This window comes from Castor canadensis, chromosome 16, assembly GCF_047511655.1.
Source record: "Castor canadensis chromosome 16, mCasCan1.hap1v2, whole genome shotgun sequence".
Lineage (NCBI taxonomy): Eukaryota > Metazoa > Chordata > Mammalia > Rodentia > Castoridae > Castor > Castor canadensis.
Genome location: NC_133401.1, coordinates 72,137,591 through 72,154,441, shown reverse-complemented (window position 1 = coordinate 72,154,441; position 16,851 = coordinate 72,137,591). Strand labels below are relative to the sequence as shown.

Sequence of the window (16,851 nt, the reverse complement as noted above, 5' to 3'; positions counted from 1 at the left end):
TTTTCTCTATTTGACTGTGTCAAATCTACTATTTAATCTTTTATGTAGTTCTAATAAATTCTTATTGAAGTAATATCTATGCATAAATCTTAAATATGCCAGTTGAAAAGTCATGCAACCACCATGCCAACTCAATTCATAAAAATTTCAACACTCTAGAAGCTCCCTTATGCTCTCTCTCTAGACTACCACCCTTCATTTCTACTTTAATGAATGACTGTCCTGACTTCTAAAATTATAGATTCATCTTGTCCACTTTTAAACTTATATAATAATAGGCTATATATTTTGGGCTGTGGTTTCTTTTACTCATGACTATATTTGTGAGGTTCATTCATGTTGATGCACGTAGCAATAAGAATTTCCTAATATCAATTGCATAGGTTATTATACTCTATGGATATGGCACCCTGTATTTATTCATTCATACATTTATCCCTATATAGCAATCATTTATCCTTTTATCATTATAATGACTTTGTTCAATTCTTTGTACAGATTTTTATTTAATAATTACCTTATCTGATATAGTTATAGCTATGCCTACTCATTTTTTGTTTTATTTGTAAGGAGTATATTTTTCATTCCTTAATTTTCAGTCTGTATCTTCATAGTGAAGTAAGTCTCTTTCAGACAACATGTGATTATGTTCTCTTGTTTTTATCCATTCACTTTATAACTTTTGATTGGACACTTGAGGTTATTATTGATGGGTGTGGATTTACTACTGTAAGTTTATTCATTGTTTTCTAGTTGTTTTGTAGATACTTTGTTCTTATATTCCTCCCTTATTGTCTTCCTTTATGGTTAAGTCATTTTTCTCTAGCCAAACATTTAGATTTGTTGCTTTTTGTTTTTATTTCATTTATTTTATTTTACCTTTATTTCTATTTATTTATTTTTGGTATTGGGGTTTGAACTCAGGGCCTTCACCTTGAGGCACTCCACCAGCCCTATTTTTGTGAAGGGTTTCCCAAGATAAGGTCTCACAAACTATTTCCCCAGTCTGGCTTCGAACTGTGATCCTTCTGATCTCTGCCTCCTGAGTAGCTAGGATTACAGGCAAGAGCCACAAGTGCCTGGTGATATGCAATAAATTTTTATGATATGCAATAGGTTTTTCCTTTGTGGTTACCATAGGGATTACAAAAAAGTCTTATAAGTATAATAGGTTAATTTAAGCTGACAACAACTTGATCACATGAAAAAAATACCATATACTTTTACTCCACTCCCTTACTGTATATTTTGTGTAATGTATACACATGTAAGTAAATATAAAAATGATAAAATAAAATTTAAAAAAGAAAAGAAATTTTTTAAAAATTTTAAAATAAATAAAAAAGAAAAAACTAAACTCCCAAAAAATCAATGATCTAATAAAGAAATGAGCAACAGAACTAAACAGAACTTTTTCAAAGGAAAAAGTCTAAATGGCTAAAAAAACCCACATTTGCATTCCATAAAGGAATGCAAATCAAAACCACACTAAGATTCCACCTCACTCCTGTTAGAATAGCTACCATCAAGAATACCACCAACAACAAATGTTGGCAAGGATTTGGGGAAAACTCTCATACACTGCTGGTGGGAATGTAAGCTAGTACAACCACTTTGGAAAACAATATGGAGGCTTCTTTTAAAAAAAACTAAAAATTGATCTGTTTTCCAATCCAGCAATGCCACCCCTAGGGATATATCTGGAAGAATGTGACTCAGATTACTACAAAGGAACCTGCACACCCATGTTTATTGCAGCTCTATTCACAATAGCCAAGACGCCCCACTACAGATGACTAGATTAAGAAAATGTGGTATTTATACACAATGGAATTTTATTCAATCATGAAGAAGAATGAAATTTTGTCATTCACAGGTAAATGGATGGAACTGGAGAACAGCGTTTTAAGTAAAGTTAGCTAGACTCAAAAAGCCAAAAATCATATACTCTCCTTCATATGCAGATTATAGACTTAAAACAAATGCAGTAATAATATTGGACATGGGTCACACTAAGGGGAAGCTGCACATGGGAAGGAAGGATAGGGCAAGGGAAGGAAACCAAAAGCTTGAATGTAGTTGATACGCTCACTGTATAGGAGGGAATACAGTAATCTTAAAGTGGCAGAGGTCACTATGGGAAAAGGGGGCTAGGGAGTAGTGAAGAAGTCTGGTAGAGATGAACCAATGTGGGCTATAATACACAAGTGCATGGAAACAACACAAGGAATCTCTTTATATAGCTATTTTTATCTCAAACTAGCAACAAAAAAACCATGTTTTTCATATTATCTTTTATGTGTTTTCTTTTATAAAATTGGAGAAGGGGAGGGTGGAACAGGAGGGAGGAGGGTGGTAAGGGTGGGGGAAGGGAGCACAAATAATGTATACACATGTAAGTAAATGCAAAAATGATACCTGTTGAAACTGATCCAGGAATCGGGGGAGGGGGTGAATTCAAGTATGACATATTTGATACATTGTAAGAATTTTTGTAAATACTACAATGTCCCCACTCAGCACAACAGTAATAAAAGAAAAAAAAGATTTAGGTTACTTGCACACTACCATTACAGTGAGTCTCATGTTTCCAGGTCTTCTTATGTTACTAATTAGTATCATTTTCTTTGAGCTCAAAGAAAAGCATATGGTCATGCTAGCTCTGGTAGTGATGGACTCCCTCAACTTTTGTCAGTCTAAGGAAGTCTTAAACTCTCAATTTCTCAAGGACAGCTTTGCTGGGTATGGTACTCTTGGTTGGCAGATTTTTTTTCCCCTTTAACACTTCGAATCTAACAACCCACTCTCTTCTGGCTTGTAAGGTTTCTACTGAGAAAATCTGCTTCTGGACCTACTGAAACTCCCTGATATGTAATTTGCTTTTTTCCTCTTGCTGATCTCAGGATCCTCTCCTTATCCTTGACTTTTAACAGTTTTATTTTAACATGGCTTGGGGTAATCTTGCTTGGATTGAATCTGATTAGAGATTTTTAACCTTCTGATACCTGGATATTTGCATCTTTCTGTGGGTTTGGAAAGTTTTCTGCTATTGGTTCTTTTATTTTTTTTTAATTTTTAATCAAAGGCCTTGTTATTTTGTCTGGGCTCACCTAGAACTCACCGTGTAACCCAGACTGGCTCAAACTCATAATCAACCTGCTTCAGCCTCCCAAGTTCTGGAATTATAGACATGTACCACTGTACCTGACTGATGTTATTCCTTTTAAAAATAAACTTTCTACTTTCTTATCTTTCTCTTTTCTTGCTTGAACAAGACCCAAACAATTGCCCACATGTTTTTTTATCCTATCTCATAGCTGCCTAAGCCTTATTCATTCCCCTTTATTCTTTTTTTCTTTTCTGACTGTATATTTTTAAAGTCTATTGTCAAGTTCACAGTTTCTTTTGCTTGATCAATACTGCTGTTGAGCTCTCTATTTCATTATTCATTTCATTCATTGTATTTTTCAGCTACTGGACTTCAGGGGTGTATTATTATTTCAATCTCTTAAATTTCTCATTCTGGTATTTAATATTTTTCTCATTTTATTAAGTATTTCTTTGAATTTTCTTGATGCTTACTGGGCTTCTTTAAGACAGTTAATTTTAATTCTTTGGCAAGCAGTTCATAGAACTGAATTTCTGTAGGGTAACTAGCACTTTATTTTATACTGTTGGTGATACCATGTTTCTTTGATTTTTCTTGGTCCTTGTGGTCTATGCATCAATGTCAACACAAAAGAATATTGAAGTACTTATTCCAGTTTTCACACTCTGACTCCATGTGTGGAAATTCTTCAATAATCTTTGCAGAGACTCTGGGCAGACTATCTGGTATGGCTCCCAAGCCTTGGGCAAATGAAGCACTAGGGAAGACTAGAAATGCAGAGTCAGTAGAACTGCCATGGCTCAGGAGGGCACAAATCCCAGCCCTGCTATGGCCTGCCTGCTACTGAAGGCTTTACAAATCCTGTAGCCACAGAAATCAGCTAGCTGTGATGCATGCCAGTGGTTAGTCTACAGCACAATACTGAAGCCTGGAGTTGTGTGGACCTACCTAGCACTAAAGCAAATCTGGAGGCTCATTGTGCAGTACTGTCCTGAATTCTGAGGCTATGGGGGCATGCCTGGTGTTGTTTTACAATGGCTGGTCCAGTGTTGGGGTCCAGGACAAAAATCATCTCCCCAAGCAAATAGTATCTCTCTGTGTACTGTTCTGCATAGGTTTGGGTGAGAGGTGACATAATGTAAAACTGTCTTTCTTATCCTCTTGCTGATGAGCACAAATGCTATTATTTGTCAAGGTTTATTTTCTAGTACAGAGCATCATTTATCATTGTTGGAAAATTCTCCTCTCCAAGACAGGACAAGTCAAAAGAGATAATGCCTAAAATCTAGGAGGTAACCAAAACAATTATACCTGAGTTGACAAGCTAGAGAAAGGGATCCCAGTGGGAAGGAGATGGCAAAGAGACTATCTACTAACATCACCTGACCTTCAGTAAAGGTTACTTACTATGTGAAACCAAGAAGAAAGAAGTAATGAACATCTGCTTCTACAGCCTTGTCTTCCTGCTTGACCTGTGAAGTCTCAGTTCACAGTGACCAGAAGTCATTGACATCAAATACTTTCCCAAAAGATACAAGAGTTCCCAAATGACAACCAGACAGTGAAGATGCAACATGCATCGGGACCTTACTTTTCACCTTAGTATTAGCTGGTTGTGGAGAGGAGCTCCTTGGGGGTATGCTGAAGTGAAGGTTTCCATCTAAGAGCTAAAACTGGATTTCTGTTTGCTCTAGGGCTCAGTTTTCTTGACCAAGATGCTGATTTGTAAGCTAATCAACCACTATATAGGGGATCAGCCTGATTATTCTTAACAACCCCATCTGAGAGCACTTGTGTTTCCCTTTCCCTCATTTATTTTTCTGTTTTTGGCATCTTACCCCTGGGTGCTGCTGTAAGACCTGTTTGCTGATGTAGTATTAAGACAGTAAAATAATATATATATCATAAACCTTAACCACTACCAAGGGAATTTTTCCAACATAAAGAATTATGTTTATTATTCCTCTCCTTCCAACCTTAGCATGTATACAATGATCCCAGCTCTACATTTTCTGGTACTTTAAACCAATCAGGTGACGTCTCATAACCTATCTTTCTCAACAGCAATATTGTGTTCCGTTATGAGTGAATTCATTTATTCTAGCATATAATTCTCTGACCATACAAATCACAGTGTCTCCTGGCACTTTGCCATGTGTGAGTATACACACACATCCTTATATCTTGTCCGGGTCCTGCTGACCCTATCCTCCTGCCCAGTCCCACCTTCTCACATAGGGTGGGATAAAGTTTTAGGTGGTGAAGGCAAAGGGAAGACCTGAGAACCACAAGGGGTAGAATCTGTCCTCGGGATGGATTATTTTAAAGACAAACTTTATACTATGAAAATTAACACCTGGTAGTATAACTCTCTACTTACCATAGAAAAGAATTGCTGTGTCCTCCTTTAACCTTGAAATTAATTTTAAAAGGTCCCATTCTATTCTCAGCATCTATTACCTTCCATATGCTACTCTCCAGGAAAGGGGAAGAAAAATACATTCAGTCACACACATGTTCTGCCCTAAGCTAGAACACCCCCACACTTTCTTCTACAGCTTTTCTCTGTACTCACATCCTCTGTGAAAATGTGAACTGACCCAGAAGATTTAGAGGTTCCTTCCTAATGTTTCTTATGCAATCAATCAGAACAATTCTAAATATGGTCTCCAATGCATGTCCAGGAGTCAGCCTTCCTACTACACTGTGAGCTACTGGAAGTCAGGGACTCTTGCTTCCTATCTTTATTTCTCCCTCAGCTGGCCCATTGTTAGGTACTTGGATGAGATGGGATCAAATCTGTTATGTCGTTGAATGGATGAGTCCCCCATGATGATAACCTGTTGTCATGGTAATTATGAATCATAGAATATAAAGGCTGGAGAGGGCCCCAAGACTCATAGTGTTTACTACCCTCTTTTCAAAAATGAGACTGACAGAGTAACTTAATTAAGGCTACACAATGAGTACTTGGGTTGGCCAGTGTCTAGATTCACAGCCCAATCCTCCTTCCACTGAGCACTCCCAGTGGACCAAGCTCTGCAGATACCTCTTCCTGCTGCAGATGACAATGCAGAGGGAAGACAGATAAGTATACAGGTAAGTAGACAGAATATGGATAGGGTGAGGTGAATCATACAAGTCAGGGTCAATCTTGCCTTTCTTTTAAATATTGCTATTCTATTCATCAAAGACTCTTAGTCCTAATTTTTTGTTATTTTAAAATATTACTTTACAATATTGTTTACCAGTATTCCTGAGATATTGGGAAGCCCCTTATATTTTGTTCCTGAGGCAAATACCTTGTTCACCTCAACCTATTTCTTGCCCCATAAGTAACTGAGAATTTACGTGAGGAAGAAAATAAGTGAATGAACGTCTTCACAGAACTTTGATTTCCTGTAAGTTCTTGGTCTATTTCTGAATGGGAGGAGATTTTCTACTAACAGCAAGAACATATTAATTCATTGTTAATTGCTGAAATTCCTTGTAGTTTCCAAATTATAAATTTACCTCTTAAAATGTACTGATTTATTAATTTTTGTGGCCTTTAACTAATTATGCAAAATCATTTCATTTTTAATTAGCCTCACATTTGCTGGTCACTTACACGATCAATACCCAGTATATGATTTGTGTCCAGAGAGGACACAGTGGGGTTGATTTGAGGCATATTCATCAAGTAAAATGGAGTTTGTTCATTGATTACTACCAATGCTAATATTACTAATGATGACATCAGCATTAAAATGAATTTAAAGAATACAAAGGAAGAAAATAAAACCAAGAAAAAAGTGTCAATCTCCCACCATAAACAGGCAATTACCAAAGCCACTGAAAACACAGAAAACCTGTAGCTCATATGGCTCATGGCTTGAGTACCAACAGGGTACAGTGCACTTGCCATGCTAAAACTGTTTACAGGTGCCCCCTGATTTTAAGGTGATTCTTTGATTCAGTGGTTAGACCTAAGGGCATGGAGCCAGATTTACAGATCATGTGTTGGCATCACCAGTAGCCTGTAGATTTACCTTAAGCAAGCAATTTGACCTTTCTGTGTGTCAATCAAAGAGCTATGTGGCTGCTGCATTTCCAAGAACTTGTAGGAAGCTGGACGCTTCAAGAAAACAAAAACAACTTTCTTCAAAAGAACTGAAACATGTCGGGTTGCAGTGCTCAAAGATCTTGCAGAATGGATGTAATAAAGGCCCCTGAAGGATACTATTGAATGAAGACCTCTCAGCACAATGAAGATTCAAAATCAGTTTAGGACAACCTAACCACATCAACATCAAAATAAATTAAGAGACTCCAAGAAAAAAACCATTTATGTTAATGGTATTAAAGATTGTCTCATTTCATGTGTTAAACCTTGTGCAATATTGGCATTGATTCTTTTGCCAAAATTATTCATCTGCCTTGGTTGAAATACCAGCAAGCCACTTACCAGCTACCATGCTTGGATGAGTTATTTAGCCATCTGTATCAGGTTCATCTCAGAGCATCACCACTCATACACATGGGGTTATTCTGAGAATTCAGGCACATATAAAAACACTTAGTATATCACTAGGTAGTAAGAAACACATGATAAATACAAGTGAGGAGGAAGAGGATGAAAAAAATGAGGAGGGTTTCTAATTGACTTTAATGTTTGTCCTAGCACCTAGCACAATGCCTAACAGAGAACATATAAATAGATGTTTGAGTGAATAACAAATGCTTACACATTCTAAGTACCACACTAAAGAGAAGGAAAAAACAAGCAATGAAAGAGAAAAATATATGGCTCCTATCCTATACTACTGCCCATAAACTCATATATATTTTAACCTCTGACCACTTCTTCTTATACAAAATGACTAATCAAGTACAGCACTCAGAGCTCTGCCCATTGAGAAGATTATTACTTGTTTGTCTTTAAAGGTCAACCTGGAGATTGCACTATACTTGTCGTAAGTTTCCACTTGCTCCCACATACCATGTCAACCCATTCATAAACTAAGTTTGGTTTCCCTCCTCATCCCTCAGATGGTCTTGGAAGATAGTTCATACAACCAGAGGTGTAAGATAGGGGTGTGTGCAACAGCACAAACATTTCCAGACTATCTGCTTAGGCACCTTGCTTATACACTCGAGTGCTACTCACACTCAGTCCTAGATATACCAACTCCGTCTCATGATGTGCTTCTGGGGTCACCCATCGTATTACTTGGTGAGTATGATGGCTAATGATGAGCAATTCTGGACACATGGTATTCTGGAAACCCATGGTGTTCCATCTCTACCAGGGTCCAGTAACATGGCAGGAGTTGTTTTTGCAAAAGGCATTTATAGGCGTATCATTTTTTTTTCAGTGCTGGGGATTGAAACCAGGATCTTGCTTGCACAAGCAAGGCAAGTATTCTACCACTGACTATGTCCTCAGCACTTATTTTGAGACAGAGTCTTGCTATGTCGCTTAAGGTGAACTCATAACCCTCCTACCTCAGCCTCCCACATGATCGATAAAAAGCCCAGGCAAGGCGCCTAGGTGTTTCTCCCACTGAGGTCTGACAACCTCCACAAAGCATCTTTTTTCTATTGCTGATACCTCTGCTGTCACTGAGTCTTCCAGGTTGTAGAGTCCAAATAGCAGGTTGCTTGCACCACAGCCTGGACCTGCAATAGAGCCCTATCATGCTCTGGACCACAATCAAACTTGGTAGAGTTTTGCATGATTTAGTATGTGTGTGGAAGTAATATCCTCAGGTATAGGGTTTGTTGCTTTCAAAATCCAAAGAAGCTTATCACACACTGTATTTCTGTTACTTGAAGGAAATTTGAGACGCAGCAATTTATCTTTCACATTGGAGGGACCCCTAAAGATTTTTCTGACATGTATGTCTCTGAATCTTTACAGAGGTGATTGCCCCTCCACCAGAGACCATGGGTCTCATCAGAGACATGCTAGCTTCTTCTTGTTCACTGGATCTAATTATCATAACAAAATCAACACAGTAGATCAATATGATGTTCTGCCTAATGACTACATGATCTAGATCTCTTCAGAGGGCAGCAGAGCTGATAAAGCTCCAGGCAAATACTTGTAAATGTATATGACTAATCACTACATATGAATGCAAACGGTTTCTGATTCTCTTTTCTGGTTGAAATAAAATGCATTTGCCAAATCAGTAGTCAGATGCCACATTTCTGAGATCATGCTAAGCTATTGTAGCAAAGATACTGTATCTGGAACAGCAGCCACAACTGAAGCATCTGTATGAGTGGGTTTGTGAATGTCTTTTATCTACCAGAACACATCAGATTTCTTTTTTAGGTATATTTTAATCATATAAAGGAGTTTTGTTGTGGTATTCCCACAATGCATATATTTTACTTTGATCAAATTCACCTACATTATTACTTTTTAACCATCCACCACAAATTTTTACAATTTCAGTGGGTTTCATTATGCTACTTTATACATACATATAATATACTTCGACAATATTCACCATCCCCTTTACCCTCTTTTTTCCTCCTCCTATCCTACTGGTTCATCCTCCTAACAGTACCCCTTTTACATACAATTTCATTCTTCTTTATAGCTGAATAATACTCCATTGTATGTACATACCACATTTTCTTTATCTATTCATCTATTGACAAACAGTGAGGCTTAATTCCCTAGCTTGGCAAGTGTGACCAGCACTTCTGTAAACATGGGTGTGCAGGTATCTCTATGGCATGATGACATATATCCAAAGAAATATCTTTGGATATATGCCTGAGAATGGTATAGGTGGATCATATGGTTGTTTTACTTTTAGTTTTTTGGAGAACTTCCATACTAATTTCCATAGTGGTTGGACTAACTTTCATTAGTACAAACAGTGCATAGGAGATCCTTTTTCCCCACATCTTGCCAGCATTTGTTCTTGTGTTCTTCATGACAGCCATTCTGATTAGAATGAGAGTGAATCTCAATGTCATTTTTATTTGCATTTTCTTTATAGCTAAGGATGTTGAACATTTCTTCATGTATTTATGGACCATTTTTACCTCTTTTTGAGACTGTCCCTTCAATTTGCTTGCCCAATTTTAATTGGATTATTTGTTCTTTTAGAGTTCAGTTTTTTAACTCTTTATATATTCTGGTTATTAATCCTTATCTGATAAATAGCTGGCAAGGATTTTTCTCCAATTCTGTAGACTGTCTCTTCTCTCTGGTAATTGTTTCCTTTGCTGTGCAAAAAAAATTTCAATTTGATGAAATTCCATTAGTTGATTCTTATTCTAATTTCCTGAACTATTGGACTCTTTCCTACTCAGAAAGATGTTGCCTATCCCTGAATCTTCAACTCCCTGATATTCTTTCTTCTGCTTGATCTAGTCTACTGCTGATGCTCTCTACTGTGTGTTTTATTTTACTTACTGAGCTTTTCATTTCCATCATTTCCACTTTTTTCTCAGAATCTCAATTTCCTTGCTAAGTTTCTCATCCATGTTGCTCACCTTCTCGTTCATGTCTTGAATTGATTTACTTCACTTTTCTGTTTGTTTGAATTCTCTTTGAAGTCCTTGATCATGTTTTAAAGTCAAACTTTTGAATTCTATGTCTGGCACTCCAGCCATTTCAGTATCTTTGGATTCAATTATTGACTCCTTTCTGAGGAGTCACATTGCCTTTTTTATCTAATACTTGTGTTTCTATGTTGCAATTTATGCCTCTGTTGGAGTGGATATTTCTTTCACTATCACTCAGGAAAGAAAAAGCAAACAGCTAACATTTCAAAAATAAACTAAATACTTAAATGTAGTAAAAAAAATGGGAAGTCAACTACACACCCACTAAGGATGGAGAAGAGAGGAACTAGGATTTTATAGGGAAAAGTAGAATATTACAACTTATTAAAAGTATATTATTAAAATTAAGTAATAAAAAGAAGGGTTGGGGAGAGAAAAAAATAGGAAGATAGGGAAAGGGGATAGAAGTATATGTGATTAAGGTATAAGAAATAACAGTGTGAGAGATTACATCATAATTATTGCACAGAAAACTCAGGGGGAAAAAAGAAAAACCAATCTATATTGCTGAGGACAAGAGCAAATACAGGTTGGACCTCATCAAGACAGAAGATCCTTTACTCCAATCTCTGGTCCTTAGAGCTCTATCTGTGGTTCCCCTGGTATGTTTGCTACTGGTTCTCCTCTGGGCATGGGCCTGCCTATGATTCCCCTGCAGGTGCAGCCTGGGTACAATCATTAGCTAAGGTTCCAGGTGTGGGGTAGAGGTTCTGAGAGGCAGATTTGCTGTGGGTACTGCAGCAGCAGCTCCCATAAGAGGAATTAGGACTGAGATGGCTGGGAAGGCCTACAAACTACTGTCTGCAGCTTCAGACCCAGAAAAGCCAGTGATGTAGTTCAAAGGCCTGAGAAGCAAAGAACCAATGTTGAAGATTTGACTCAGAGAAGACCTGAGAAACATGCTGAGGACAGGAAAAGACAGATGCTCCAGCTAAGGGATGCAGCCAGCAGAGTGCACCATATCAGATATCCCCAGTGAGAAGACTAGGAACTTTGTAGATGACATGGAGACTGTGACTGCATCATGTAGATACTTAAAACCCTCAATTGTCCTGAAATGTAATTTTTTTCATTTTCTCCATTTTTGTTCAAGGATGTGAGTGTGACTCCATATTCAGAGCTTCTACTTAACCTTCCCCACTATGACAGCCCTTACCAAACTGTACATTCAAAGAGAGGGGAAATGACCACCAGGGGTCATAATGGTGGTCCAGCTATAAACAGGATCTTGGACAGGACTCTCTTACATGGATCCCATATACCTCCATTCTCCAAGTTTCCACGTATCATTCTAAATAACAAGTGAGCAGATATTAATGTCAAATTGAACCCTGTATCAATTGGAGGTGTGGCTCAAATGGAAGAGTGCCTGCTTTGCAAGCTTAAAGCCCTGAGTTCAAACCCCAGGTCTTCCAAAACAAAACAAAACAAAAGTTTGGCCTTCCCCTTTCCCAGCACATAGTTACTAAATAACCAAAAAGAAAAATCATTACTGTGTATGTTTTCCACAAAGGGTCTCCAATCAATGGATTCTGGTTTGAAAACAATTAGGTCTGTAAACTAGTCAAATGATGGAGTCTTTCCTATTGGAGCAAATGTCCTCAGCATCCTGAGGTCTTTTCATGATACTGAATGGTACACTTCATTGGCTGATCATCACATACACCATGTTCTCTTACACATATCATGAATTTCTATAGGTCAGGCCCTGTTTGCTGCCACTCTGACCCTGCATCTCATTTATGGTCATTGCATTCACCTTGCTGGTATTGTTTTTTGGGCCCTATCATTCGCATTTCTGTCAATGAGCCTAGTTCTGTAATAATATCTCCTATATTTGGACCCGATTTTGGAGAAGAACTATCTTCATCCATCTCTCATGCCTAAGATACTTATGTTGTGGCTATGAATTCAACCAGAAAAGTGAAAGATTGGACAGGTTCTTTTTAATTTAAAAATGTTGCTGAATTCATTGGGTTTTTTAATCCTTCTAATTCTCCCTTATTATGTAGCTTTCCAACATCTGAAGAAAGATTGGACCAATGTCAGAGAGACCCATCTGATTGGGATCTTGCCTCAGAAAGGTGAGGATGCTTGAAGTTCCCTTGAGGACCAAAGATGAGCTATAGGGAAAAGGGAAAGTAGCAAACTGCAGCATTCTGTAAATGATGGCCGAGGGCACTGTCTGCGGGGGTGAGAAGATGTTAAAGAGTCATGGTGAACTATGCATTCCCTGGGAATGAAGGAGGAGATATAAAAGAACAGTAAGTCAAAAACCATCACCAGCTTTTTAAGAAATAGAAAAATTATCTCAGTATTGTGTGGCCTCCAAATAAGACACCCCTAGTCTCAAGAAAAGAAGTCAGCTATGATTGTTCACTGCAGCCCAGGTGAAAGTCAGCTTTAAATATCTGTCAAAATCAGAAGAATGAGGAAACTAGGATCAGCCTCTTAAATCCTCTACTTCCCTTTTCTACTGTTTGGAAGAGAAAAACTTTTCCTCTACCCTCTTATGTTCAAGGACTGAAGGCCTGTGAATTAAAACAGCAAAAGGTAGATTAAAAGGAGAAAAGTCACACAATTTTTATCCATATATGTGGATGGGAATCCAAAGAAAAAAGGTGAAATTCGAAGAATCAGATTTTGAGGCTATGCCCTTTTAATACAGGAGAGGATTGTGGGGTTCCAAAGATAAATTGTGGGGAGTTGGTCAAAAATATATGAAGGAACTAATAGAACATAATGGCTATTTTGATAAACTCTGTTTATGCAAATTCAACTTGGTGTTGACATCCCACTTTCAATGATAAATCTCTCTTTTCTTCCTGGTACAAAATGGCACTTTTCTCAAGGGGAAATGTACACTCTGCTTTTTGGAAAACATGGAGAAGGCAGTGAACTCCCTCTGCATCTATTGATTCTCAGTTGGCTTTAGCTGAAAATAATCCTTAAGACAATATGGCAATATGTGGTGGAGGAAAAGCATATTCTGAGCCACTTCACTACTCCTCCCTTCCACTCACTCCATCTGTACCAGACTGGACAGTAGGCAAATAAGTGAAAGATGCAGGAAGAAGCCAGCCCAAGACAGAGATGTGGAGAGGGAAAAGATTTGTTCTGAGGTTCTGAGCCCTTCCTACTACAAGGAGCAAGACACTGAACTGAGACTTTTTAGGGAATAAAAAAGTCTGGAAGGCTCTTTGTAACTAAGAGCACAAAGACAAGCTGTTAGACCTGCCTGATCAGACCCGGGGACCTGCAAAGATCTACTGACATTGAGAGATGGTATGTGTACACACACGAACAAATGGTGAGGGGGAGATGAGAGTGGGCAAAGTGATGTTGATTTTTGATTGTGCTCTACCAAGTCCCACTCACCTAACATATTAATTACACGTGGTTTAACTTTTCTCCTAAAATTAATTTTAGAGCAAACACATTTTGTAACTGTCATCTTGTGCTCACTAGAACTGTCCCTTTTTTATCCTCTGGGAGTGGAGAATATTAATACTTGGGAAGTGTTTATTGATTTCCTCTTCTACAGTGTGGGATGAATTTTCAGCTATGTGAGACTTCTATTGTCTGGTGTGTTTTTTTTTCTTGCAGCTGCTTTTGTAAAAATAAATTCTATTGAATTGTATAGTTTATACATCTCAAGGCTCTGGGTTTATTATCCATCACACATGTGTAACTTCTTTTGAAATATTTCTTATAGCTTTTCCATTGGCTTTCTAGTCCTGGGAGGGAAAACAACATGAAGTTCTAGAGTTTTCAATTCTCTCTTCTAATGTGTAACAGAAGCAGGATGATTCTGATCAAGACATGATGACTCTTTTATGTCATAATATAATCATTAAATCTTTACAGAAATCCTCACACTAAGGCTTTTGTCTCCTCCCTGTAACACAACAGCAGATAAATAAAGCTATTAAACAAGTTTCCTCCTTGTTAACCAGGAACTGAACAAGCCAAGGTGAGGACAGTGTGAGCTATACTTCTCCAAGCAATAGATTCCATTACTTCCATTGACCTGAGTCAATTAGTAAAAAGGATGAACCAGTTCAATCCTTTTTTTATCCCACTGCACAACACAATGTCCAGCACACAGTAAGTGCTCAAGATCTACTTGTTAAATGAATGACAGCTGCAACTGTAGAATCCAGGTTTCAGAACATGAACAAGAATACCAGAGTACTGCCCTTTAGTTATACAGACAGTGTTGAGAGAGCTGTGTAGACCATTCTGAGTACAACCAAAAGGTTAAAATAATTATAATAAATCATCACATCACAATCAGATCTTCCTAATCATATTATAGTTTCTGTACTTATATATAAAATTCTCATTTATTTTAAATACATGTATCACATACTTACACATATATAATCAGCTCAATGATTAGCACCTCCTTCCAAGTACCTCCCCCTCATTCATTACACATGACTGGTCCTTTGATACAGACCCAGCTACGTCTACATTTAACTTCTAAGAACACTACCTTGTTGGCCAATCTTGTTTGTTTTCCAAAGCCCGGAGACACTGGTATCCTCTCTTGTGTATACAGCAGACGCAGATTAAATTCCCCTCCTTGGTGCAGCAAGGAGGCAGGGGTGGGCAGAAACTCATTCAATCTTGAGTGGAAACTCATCCAATCATCCTCTTCTGTAGTAGCCAGGAAGAAGGGGTAGAAACCAGCCTCTGTGACACCACAGACCCTTAACGGCATGACACCAACTCAGGGAGGGAAGTGGCCAAACAATATGGAACGCTTCATGAATTTGCGTGTCATCCTTGCACAGGGACTATGCTAATCTTCTCTGTATGGTTCCAATCTTAGTATATGTGCTGTCCAAGCAAGAACTTGTTGACCAATTTTATCTGCTAAGCTTAGGTCAGTCTTGCTAGACACAGGGAGATTCGAGTGCACCTGATTTATCCAGAACATGCTGAGAAGCAGGTTGGGATGGATGTGGGAGAGGGAATTAGCACAGGCCAGGGAGGTTTCTTAGCAGGAGTGTGGTACCAGTGAAGTCTAACGTTGGGTTGGAGGATAGGGGCAATGCTATGGAGCATAATTCACAACTTCAGGCAATATCAGTGCTGTCTGCTCCTCTGAGGAGGTGGCTGAGGAGGGACTCAAGCCAAGGACAAAGCTCCTAAGGTTTGCTTCGCCACAACACTCACAACTACCAAGGGTGGATGCACAGGGGTGGTGTAAATGACAACCTCTCTGCGTATACAGTCTATAGGATCCTTGAGCACAGGAACTAGAATTGTTCTTTGTTTTTCTAACTTTCCATATGCCTTAGCGGAGGAACTACAATACTGAGATCTGTTCTTCCTTCTCTCAGACTGTTTGGGAGCCACCTTTGGATTGATGCAAAGATCCTGTCATAGTTCCAACTGTCTAGTGGAACTTCTGGAAAATAAGTCCCTCAGTAGGCTTCACTAAGGCCTGGCTGTGGTCCCTAGGCTGACTTCTTTTGTCATCCACCACTATAGTATCAGAGTGAGTCACACTCCAGCAGTTTCAAATGAGAAATCTCAGCCCCTCTTGGTATGCAGCCAACACAGTAGCAGTTGCCTTCACTGGCCAGCTAAGATATATCTGTTTACAGTAAAATCCAAACTTCCTGAAAACTTCTGTGTTCTGAAAATGCTGCGAGTAGCTCTCTCCAATGCTGCTCACAGTGATATAAATGGATACAAGCATTGTGGAAGGCATACAGTATCCTATTACACCATAGTTGACATTAATTGAATACTTACTCTGTGCCAGAAACTATCCTGACTGCTGTACATATTGACTCATCACATCTTTACAACCCTATGATCTGTATGTGATTATCATCATCCTTGTTTTCAAATAAGGAGTTTGTTGTAATGTTTATACCCTTTGACATAGCAACTCAAATTTTAGGAATTCCACCCCTTAGAAAACAAAAAACCTCAGCCCACTAAAGATGTTTATCTGCATGGTATTTATCATAGCAAATGAAGAGATGATAGCTAAATGTCCATTGAAAGGGAAAAGTTTAAGTACGTCTGCGCAATGGAATTTAATACAGCTATTAAAAGTACAGTTATGAGAATTTCCAATAAAAGTGGACAAATCTTATAAGTTTCACTGACACAGAAAGATAAGAGTTTTCTGTTCGGTATGATGATAA

The 16,851-nt window shown here is 38.2% G+C and overlaps 1 non-coding gene across 1 annotated transcript; it reads right to left on the bottom strand.

Annotated features, from left to right (window-relative positions):
* Positions 1-15,435: 15,435 nt before the first annotated feature.
* On the bottom strand, positions 15,436-15,542 carry LOC141418268 (U6 spliceosomal RNA). Its single transcript, XR_012442952.1, has one exon. It is a non-coding gene; the product is annotated as a U6 spliceosomal RNA (small nuclear RNA).
* Between the last annotated feature and the right edge of the window lie 1,309 nt (positions 15,543-16,851).